The sequence below is a fragment of the Arachis ipaensis genome, chromosome B1 (assembly GCF_059453495.1).
Source record: "Arachis ipaensis isolate K30076 ecotype BB chromosome B1, ASM5945349v1, whole genome shotgun sequence".
Lineage (NCBI taxonomy): Eukaryota > Viridiplantae > Streptophyta > Magnoliopsida > Fabales > Fabaceae > Arachis > Arachis ipaensis.
Window position 1 is genome coordinate 99053650 of NC_142436.1, and position 9848 is coordinate 99063497.

A 9848-nucleotide genomic window follows, 5' to 3' on the forward strand; every position below is an offset into this window, starting at 1 on the left:
CAGATAGTAGTTGATCCTAGAGATCAAGAGAAAACATCATTTGTTTGTCCATATGGAGTTTTTGCTTATAGACGCATGCCCTTTGGATTGTGCAATGCACCTGCCACTTTCCAAAGATGCATGCTGTCCATCTTTTCGGACATGATTGAAAAATTTATTGAGGTTTTCATGGATGATTTTTCTGTGTTTGGAGATTCTTTTCCTAGCTGCCTACACCACCTTGCCTTGGTGCTTAAGAGATGCCAAGAGACCAACCTAGTATTAAACTGGGAAAAGTGTCATTTCATGGTCACAGAAGGAATAGTCCTTGGCCACAAAATCTCGAATAGAGGCATTGAGGTGGACAGAGCTAAGGTGGAACTCATTGAAAAATTACCTCCACCGAGTAATGTCAAGGCAATTAGGAGTTTTTTGGGACACGCTGGCTTTTACAGAAGGTTTATTAGAGACTTTTCTAAAATAGCCAAACCTTTGAGTAACTTGCTTGTCTCTGATACACCCTTTGTATTTGATAAAAATTGCATGCTAGCCTATGAACTTTTGAAGCAAAAACTTTCCTCTGCACCTATCATTGCCCCACCTGATTGGAACTTACCTTTTGAACTGATGTGTGATGCATCAAACCTTGCTGTTGGGGCAGTGTTAGGACAAAGGAAAGACAATTTGGTACATGTGATTTATTATGCCAGTAAGGTCTTGAATGATAACCAAAGGAATTACACAACCACTGAAAAAGAACTCTTGGCAATAGTCTTTGCATTTGACAAATTTAGATCCTATCTCATTGGATCTAAAGTCACTGTCTTCACTGATCATTCAGCTTTAAAATACTTACTTGCTAAACAAGAATCCAAACCAAGACTTATTAGATGGGTTCTTTTGTTGCAGGAATTTGACATTGAAATCAAAGACAAGAAGGGTGTAGAGAACAAGGTGGCAGACCATTTATCAAGGATACCATGTGAAGAAGGAAGCGCACAAAGCACACATATAAATGAGTGCTTTCCTGATGAACAACTCATGGTAATTCACAAAGCACCCTGGTTTGCAGACATAGCAAACTTCAAGGCCACTGGGAGTTTGCCGTTGGAATTTAACAAGCATCAAAGGAAGAAATTGGTAAATGATGCCAAATACTTCATCTGGGACGAACCATACTTGTTCAAAAAATGTTCGGATGGCATACTCAGAAGATGCATATCAGAGGAAGAAGGAAGGGAAGTCTTATGGGACTGCCATGGCTCCACTTATGGAGGACATTTTGCAGGAGAAAGAACAGCAGCTAAGGTGTTGCAGTGTGGTTTTTATTGGCCCACTATCTTCAAAGATGCAAAGGAACTAGTGAAGCACTGCCATGAATGCCAGAAAGCGGGGAACCTGCCAAGAAGAAATGAAATGCCACAACAATTCATTCTGGAACTTGAATTGTTTGATGTATGGGGGATAGATTTCATGGGACCCTTTCCTACCTCATACTCAAATAATTACATCCTTGTGGCAGTAGACTATTTCTCCAAATGGGTTGAAGCAATAGCAACTCCAACCAATGATAACAAGGTAGTCATGAACTTCCTCAGAAAACACATTTTTTGCCGTTTTGGGGTTCCAAGAACAATCATCAGTGATGGAGGAAGCCACTTCTGCAACAAACCATTAGAGGCATTGCTTCTAAAATATGGAGTCAAACACAAGGTAGCCACACCATACCATCCACAGACAAGTGGGCAAGCCGAAATATCTAATAGGGAACTCAAAAGAATCCTGGAGAAGACTGTGGGAACTTCAAGGAAGGACTGGTCGATTAAGCTAGATGATGCTCTTTGGGCATATAGGACAGCTTTCAAGACACCAATTGGAATGTCTCCTTACCAACTAGTATATGGAAAAGCTTGCCATTTGCCACTGGAGTTGGAGCACAAGGCATTCTGGGCCTTGAAACTCTTGAACCTAGACAGCAAAGCTGCTGGAGAAAGAAGGATGTTGCAAATTCAAGAGTTGGAAGAATTCAGAGCTGAAGCTTATGAGAATGCCAAAATTTACAAAGAAAGAGCAAAGAAGAAGCATGACAGCAACATAGCCCCAAGGAAATTTGAGGAGGGACAAAAAGTATTGCTCTACAATTCTAGGCTGAAGCTATTTCCAGGGAAGCTAAAATCAAGGTGGTCTGGACCATTCCTTGTCACCAAGGTCTCCCAATATGGACAAATAGAAATCATGGAAGAAAAGTCACAACGAACCTTCACGGTGAATGGTCAAAGACTCAAACATTACTTGGGAGATGTGGAGGAGAAGGACAAAGTTAAATATCACCTCAACTAAGGCAGCTGACCGTCAAGCTAATGACGTTAAAGAAGCGCTTGTTGGGAGGCAACCCAACCTGAGGTAATACTACCTTGCTGTTTCTTTTATTTGTTTCAATAAAAAGGTGAAGTAGTTTCTATGCATTGCAAGGAATTAAGTTTGGTATTTCACACCAAACAATGAATTCGTGGATCAATAATTCAAAGGGGAATGTGTGACTCTAAGTTTGGTGTTCCACCATAAAGATCAACTGAACACAACAACCTTTGAATTATATGAAAGGAACAACCATTCTAAGCAATCACATAAATGCTTAAAATCCTTAGCAGCAACTTCATTCCAAGAAGAATTCGAGGACTCAAAGAGCAGAGGAGTAAGTAGGAGACTAAGTTTGGTGTTCACACACCAACCTAAGACTCAGACACTTGCCCATACATAGTTGAACTAACCACTCAAGTGCTTGAGAAGCAAGCAACTTCATCACTCTTTGCAGGAAAGGAAACAAGGATCTTAGAAAGAACATAAAACAACAACTAGGAGAAGAAGGAGAAATCAAATTGTTTCCTGGCAACAAAGAGAAAACAAGGAATTTCACAAGGTGGTATTGTTCCTTGACAACTCTTTAAAAAGGGCAAACAAAAGCATGCTTGTTCTGATTTAAACTGTAATTGTTGAATCTTTCTGGAATGTGAAGTTTCTAGTATGTTTGTCTGTTTATTGCTTTGAATAAAGTGAATGCCTAGATGTTTGGATATAACTTCACCTTCTTAAACAAATGCTTGCCATGCTTGTTCTGTTTCCAAAAATAAAAGAAAAGTTTGAACAAAAGTAACTCGGCTCAATTAGTGACAAATCAAGTAGAATTAAGTGGTGGTATGCATGCTTGATTGTTTAGTCAGATCACTGGAAATTAAAGTGTGGAATTATCATTTTTTTGTGTAGAAATTGAAAACTGTCTATGGATCTTGATGAATAAATGTCTTTGGCCATGAAAAAGAAAGAAAAAGAAGAAGAAAAAGCCACTGAAAAAAGGCAACCAAAAAGCAAAAAAAAAAAAAATTGAGAAAATAAGCTAGGCACCAATGGTTTGAACTTCTGAGACAAATGCCTGTGGTGTTTATGTATTAAGGATATGCTTGGATGAATAGGTTCTGAGGAGTGTTTCAACACTTGGTAACTTGGGTTAACTAACCCGGGATTATCAACCAAAAGTCCATTATCAAGAGCAACCTAAATACAAAACATTTAGTCACACAAAGAGGTGCTGGGCACCAATGTCTCAAGAAGAAATGTGAACTAAAATGCCTGCAGTGGATATGTGTAGTGCACTGATAAGAAAAAGAAAATGCCAAAGGCGTGTGCAACACATGACACTAAGCAAACAAGGAGCAAGGGAGCTCAAAGAAAAAGAAAAGAAAAACAAAGAAGAGAAAAGTGCCAAGGACATAAGAGTAACAAGAGGCCATAGCAGTGTTTGATGGATGCAATAAAAAAGTGATAATCTTACCTGATAAGAATGAAAAAGTGATGCTGCAACTTTCTGCATAAAACCCTTCTGATGAACTTAAAGTGCTTACTAATATAGCCAATGGAATTGCTTTCTGTTTCATACTTTCTTCTCAAATAACTCAGGACTTGCTTAGGGACAAGCAAGTATTAAGTTTGGTGTTGTGATGCCAAAGCATCTTAGGCGAGTTTCACTAGCATTTTTCTATTAGTTTTAGTTGTTTTATGCACTTTCTTGAGCTTAAAGTAACCAAGAATGGTTAAATGAATAACAAAGCAATGAACCATCCAAACAGTATGATTTTTATGCAAATTTCATGAGTTTTTAGTTATATTACTTGAATGCTATGAATGGAAGATTCTCATGAAAATTTGCAAGACTTTGATGCAGTTGTTTGGATGATTTCAGGGAAGAAGAGGCTAGGCAAGGAAGCAACAAAAATCAATAAAGGAAGCTTGAATATCACATGTGGAGTTTAAGTTCCAGTTTAAGCTTAAACTGGAACTTAAACGGCCAAAATCATGAAAGCTGAGGAAAGGGTGAAAGTGGCGTTTAACCTACAGTTTAACCTTAAACTGGAAGTTAAACGTCAGAAATGGGAAATGCACCAGGGAGCCATTTCCACGTTTAAGCTCCAGTTTAACCTTAAACTGGAGCTTAAACGTGTTCAACCAAGTTTTCTCCTCCAGGGTTGCTTTCTCCATTTCCACGTTTAAGCTCCAGTTTAACCTTAAACTGGAGCTTAAACGTGTTCGACCTCCAGGGTTGCTTTCTCTGCTTCCACGTTTAAGCTCCAGTTTAACCTTAAACTGGAGCTTAAACGTGTTCGACACTTCCAGGGCTACCTTTCTCCGCTTCCACGTTTAAGCTCCAGTTTAACCTTAAACTGGAGCTTAAACGTGTTCGACCTCCAGGATGGCTTTCTCTATTTCCACGTTTAAGCTCCAGTTTAACCTTAAACTGGAGCTTAAACGTGTTCGACCTCCAGGGCTGCCTTTCCTATCTCCACGTTTAAGCTTCAGTTTAACCTTAAACTGAAGCTTAAACGTGTTCGACTAAGTGACCCTCCAGGGCTGCCTTCTTCCATTTCCACGTTTAAGCTTCAGTTTAACCTTAAACTGAAGCTTAAACGTGCTTCCACAAAAGGCATCACTGGAAGTGTCTGGCGTTTAAGCTGCAGTTTAAGCTTAAACTGCAACTTAAACGCCACTATTAGAAAAGGTTTCTGGGCCAAAAATATTGCAGTTTAAGTTAGCGTTTGAGCACAAACATTAACTTAAACTTACTCTGGTATGAAACCCAATTGAATATCATGGTTTATGGATTGGGCCTGAAGGATTGATGAGTCTGGAATTTCAATTTGTTGAGTCATGTGTCATTACTTGATTATCACTAAGTTGGCTCAATGAATGTTACAGAATTTGGATCAGCAGCCTCATCAAGAGTATGGATCATAAACCCAAAGCAAAAGGAAAGCAGGGAGAGGCCTCAAAGCCCAAGAAACACAACAGAAGCTCAATGTAGAAAGTGTATAAATAGGATAGAATTTAAGTTAGGAGGAACCTTTTCATTTTGCTAGTTTTCATACCTTTGTAATTGAATTCAGAGCTATGACTCACTAAACCCCCTTTCATTGGGTTAGGGAGCTCTATTGTAATTCAATGAATCAATAATAGTTTATCTTCTTCTTCAATCTTTTCTCTTGAATTTTGTTAGAAAGCTTCTCGATCTAATTCCATTGGGTAGTTGTCTTGGGAAAGAAACTACCCATAATTGGAATCCTTCGGAACCTTGGGAAAGGAATGGAGGATTCATGCTAGAGAAGCTTTCTCACAGTGAATTGGATTGGGGTTTGGATGGATATTGTGACATGTAATCCTACCAAATTGTGGTTCATGAAACTGTGTGGTATAATCAGTGATCGAGCATCATCTCTTCTTATGAACATTTAAACCAAGGGATTGGGAATTTGTTTGTTTTTAGAGAGAATTGGTGAGCCAAGGGATTGGGATCCAATCATATAAGATTGCCAAGCAAAATTCAATGAACGCATTGGTTGAGGAAGAGATAAACGTGTTTTGATTCGGAGATCTCAATATCTCCTATAACCCAATGAATTCCCCATCTCCGATTTCCACTTTCTCTTTACATTCTGCAACTCAATTCATGCAATCACCCCCATTCCCTTTTAATTTCAGCAATTTAGCTTCTGCTCTTTAATTCATGCAATTTAAAATTCCGCCATTTCAATTCCTTGCCATTTACGTTTCCCGCCAATTTTACATTCCGCAATTCTCATCTAATTCTTGATTCCGCTCAACTAGACACACTTCTAATCCGACTTGCTCATTCAACCAATCCTTGTGGGATTCGACCTCACTCTATTGTGAGTTTTTACTTGACGATAACCGGTGCACTTGCCGGAAGGAATTTTGCCGATCGTGCAATTTTCTAAATCATGGCATAACTAGTTTATGCGCATCAAGTTTATGGCGCCGTTGCCGGGGATTGGTTTTCGATTGACAATTCTCCAATTGGAAGTTAACTAGATTGAGCATTTTTTTTGCTTTGTTCATTCAGTTCAAGTTACTTGTTGAATTTTAATTTCTGCACTCTGTTACATGCTTTCTTTCTTTATGCCTTTAAATTCAAGCAACTAACTCACTGACTCACTAACTATTTGAATTAATTCCTCAACTGCTCTAACCATACTCTTCCATTAACCAAGAGTATTTTACTTGTTTGTTGCCTGTGCTGTGTTCTTGTATGACAGGTAGGAGAGGAGAGACATCAACTCCTCCATATACCGAACCAGAGAGGACCCTTCATAGACTTAGAAGGGAAGCAAGAGGGAAGAGAGTACTGGGAGAAGAAGAATTTGAAGGAGAATCTGAGGACAATTTTGAGGAAGCTCTAGATCTCAACATGGAAAGAGAAGTTCATAACCATGGGAGAGCTGATGGAAACAATGCCATTCCCGAGAGGAGGGTTCTTGGTTCATACATAAACCCAACATCTGGGAATTGTGGTAGCAGCATTCAGAAACCACCCATTCAGGCCAACAATTTTGAGCTCAAACCACAGCTAATATCACTTGTGGAGAATCATTGTTCATTTGGTGGGAGTGCTAATGAAGACCCAAACCAACATCTCACAAAATTCCTGAGAATTTGCGACACTGTGAAGTCCAATGGAGTCCAGGAAGATGCCTATAAACTGCTTTTGTTCCCATTTTCCCTTAGGGACAAGGCAGCTAAGTGGCTGGAATCATTCCCAAGGGGGAGCCTAACAACATGGGATGAGGTGGAAAGCAAGTTTCTGGCACGTTTCTACCCCCCACAAAAGGTCAATAGGCTTCGATCTGAGGTTCAGACTTTTAGACAACAAGATGGTGAAACTCTCTACGAGGCATGGGAGAGGTTCAAGGATCTGACATGGAAATGCCCACCAGACATGTTCCATGACTGGGTGCAATTGCACATTTTCTATGATGGACTTTCTTATGAATCAAGGAAGGCTGTAGACCATTCATCAGGAGGTTCATTGAACAGGAAAAAGACTGTGGAAGAAGCCATTGAAGTGATTGAGACAGTGGCTAAGAATGAGTACTACTATGCATCAGAGAGACACAACACTAAAGGAGTCATGGAGCTGAACCATGTTGATACAATTCTAGCCCAAAACAAGGTGTTTGCCAAGCAACTAGCAGAGCTCACCAGGAAATTAGAAACAAAGCAAGTGGCTGCAATACACACACAAGATCAAGAGGAAGCAAGCACTGAAGGAGGTGATTGGGAAGAGGCCAATTATGTAGGAAATCAACAAAGGCAACCATATGATCCACATTCCAACACTTACAACCCAGGCTGGAAAAACCACCCAAACTTTGGGTGGGGAAACCAGCAAAACCAACATAACAAGTCCACATACCAAAACTCCAACCAAAGATCATACCAAGCCACACAAAACGCTTACTCCCAACCATCATATCAAGGCCAAAATAATCGACCTACCCAACCTAATCCGAACCAACAATTTCAAGATCAATTAAACAGGATAGAAGGAATGCTTGCAACCATGGGTCAAGACATAACCGAATTGAAAGCCTTTAAGGAAGAAGTAATTTCCAACTTGCAAAACCAAGGAGCTGCCATCGAGAAGCTAGAAAATCAAATTGGGTATTTGTATAAGCAAACCCCTGGGCCAAGCGTTTCTCATGCTGCCAAGGCTATTGCAAGGGAAGAATGTAAGGCCATAACCCTCAGAAGTGGAAAGGAGCTAAAGGAGATCTCAAGGGAAACCACAGAGGATGAAGCAAAGGAAAATGTGAGAGACAAGGAACTAGACAATCTTTTACACCGTCTGCAACAAAAGAAAAAGAAAAAGAGGTCCTGAAGCCGTACACACCCAAAGCACCATATCCTCAACGTTTGATGAAAAGTGAAAAGGATGGCCAATTCTCCAGATTTTTGGAGATTTTCAAGAAGCTTCAAATCAACATTCCGTTTGCTGAGGCAATAGAGCAAATGCCACTCTATGCAAAATTCTTAAAGGAATTAATGACCAAAAAGAGAAGCTGGAGAAATGAGGAAACTGTGTTGTTGACTGAAGAATGCAGTGCCATCATTCAACACAAATTGCCTCAGAAACTGAATGATCCAGGCAGTTTTCAAATCCCCTGCATCATAGGAGAAGTCATGGTGGAGAAGGCCTTGTGTGACTTAGGGGCCAGTATCAATTTGATGTCTCTAACAATGATGAGAAGAATGAAGATTGAGGAAGCCAAACCAACAAGAATGGCCCTCCAATTGGCAGATCGAACTTTTAAATTCCCTCATGGGATAGTTGAGGATTTGTTGGTAAAAGTGGGAGATTTCATATTCCCTGCCGATTTTGTGGTGTTAGATATGGAGGAAGAAGCCGAAGCTTCAATAATTCTGGGAAGACCCTTCCTGGCTACTGCTGGAGCCATCATAGATGTCCAAAAGGGTGAGCTCACTCTTAGACTGCATGATGAGCAATTGGTGTTTAACGTATTCAAGGCAATGAGCTATCCATCAGAATCACTAAAGGAATGCATGAGAGTGGATGTAGTGGACATTGCAGTACAAGAAACCTTTGAGGAAACAACAAAGGAAGTGGCAGAGGAGGAGTTCACCAAGGATATTGAAGATAGTGACATCAAGGCTACTGAAACAACCATGCCAAGCATGCCAGAGAGAGTGAAAGAAGAGAAGGAAGCACCAAAGCCTGAGCTCAAAGCATTGCCCCCTAATCTCAAGTATGCATACTTGGGTAGTAATGAGAGCCATCCTGTTATCATTAGCTCTGCCCTGAGCCAAGAACAGGAAGAAAAATTGATCAATGTGCTACAAACTCATCAAGACGCCATTGGATGGACCCTAGCTGATTTGAAGGGGATAAGTTCATCCATATGCATGCATAAAATCTTGTTAGAAGAGGATGCTAGACCCTACATTCAAGCTCAGAGAAGATTGAATCCCGTCATGAAAGAAGTGGTACAAAAGGAGGTCATGAAGTTATGGCAGGCAGGGGTGATATACCCCATTTCTGATAGCCCATGGGTTAGTCCCATCCATGTAGTGCCCAAGAAAGGGGGCATAACTGTAGTGCCAAATGAGAGGAACGAACTCATACCCACAAGAACTGTCACTGGGTGGAGGATGTGCATAGACTACAGAAAGCTCAATGAAGCCACCAGAAAAGATCATTTCCCACTTCCATTCATGGATCAGATGCTTGAAAGGCTTGCAGGACATGCTTACTATTGCTTTCTGGATGGATACTCAGGCTATAATCAGATAGTAGTTGATCCTAGAGATCAAGAGAAAACATCATTTGTTTGTCCATATGGAGTTTTTGCTTATAGACGCATGCCCTTTGGATTGTGCAATGCACCTGCCACTTTCCAAAGATGCATGCTGTCCATCTTTTCGGACATGATTGAAAAATTTATTGAGGTTTTCATGGATGATTTTTCTGTGTTTGGAGATTCTTTTCCTAGCTGCCTACACCACCT

General features: G+C 40.3%; 1 non-coding gene across 1 annotated transcript; it reads right to left on the reverse strand.

Moving 5' to 3' along the window:
• Positions 1-7159: 7159 nt before the first annotated feature.
• Positions 7160-7263, reverse strand: LOC148577622 (small nucleolar RNA R71). The gene has a single exon (XR_015904696.1). It is a non-coding gene; the product is annotated as a small nucleolar RNA R71 (small nucleolar RNA).
• Between the last annotated feature and the right edge of the window lie 2585 nt (positions 7264-9848).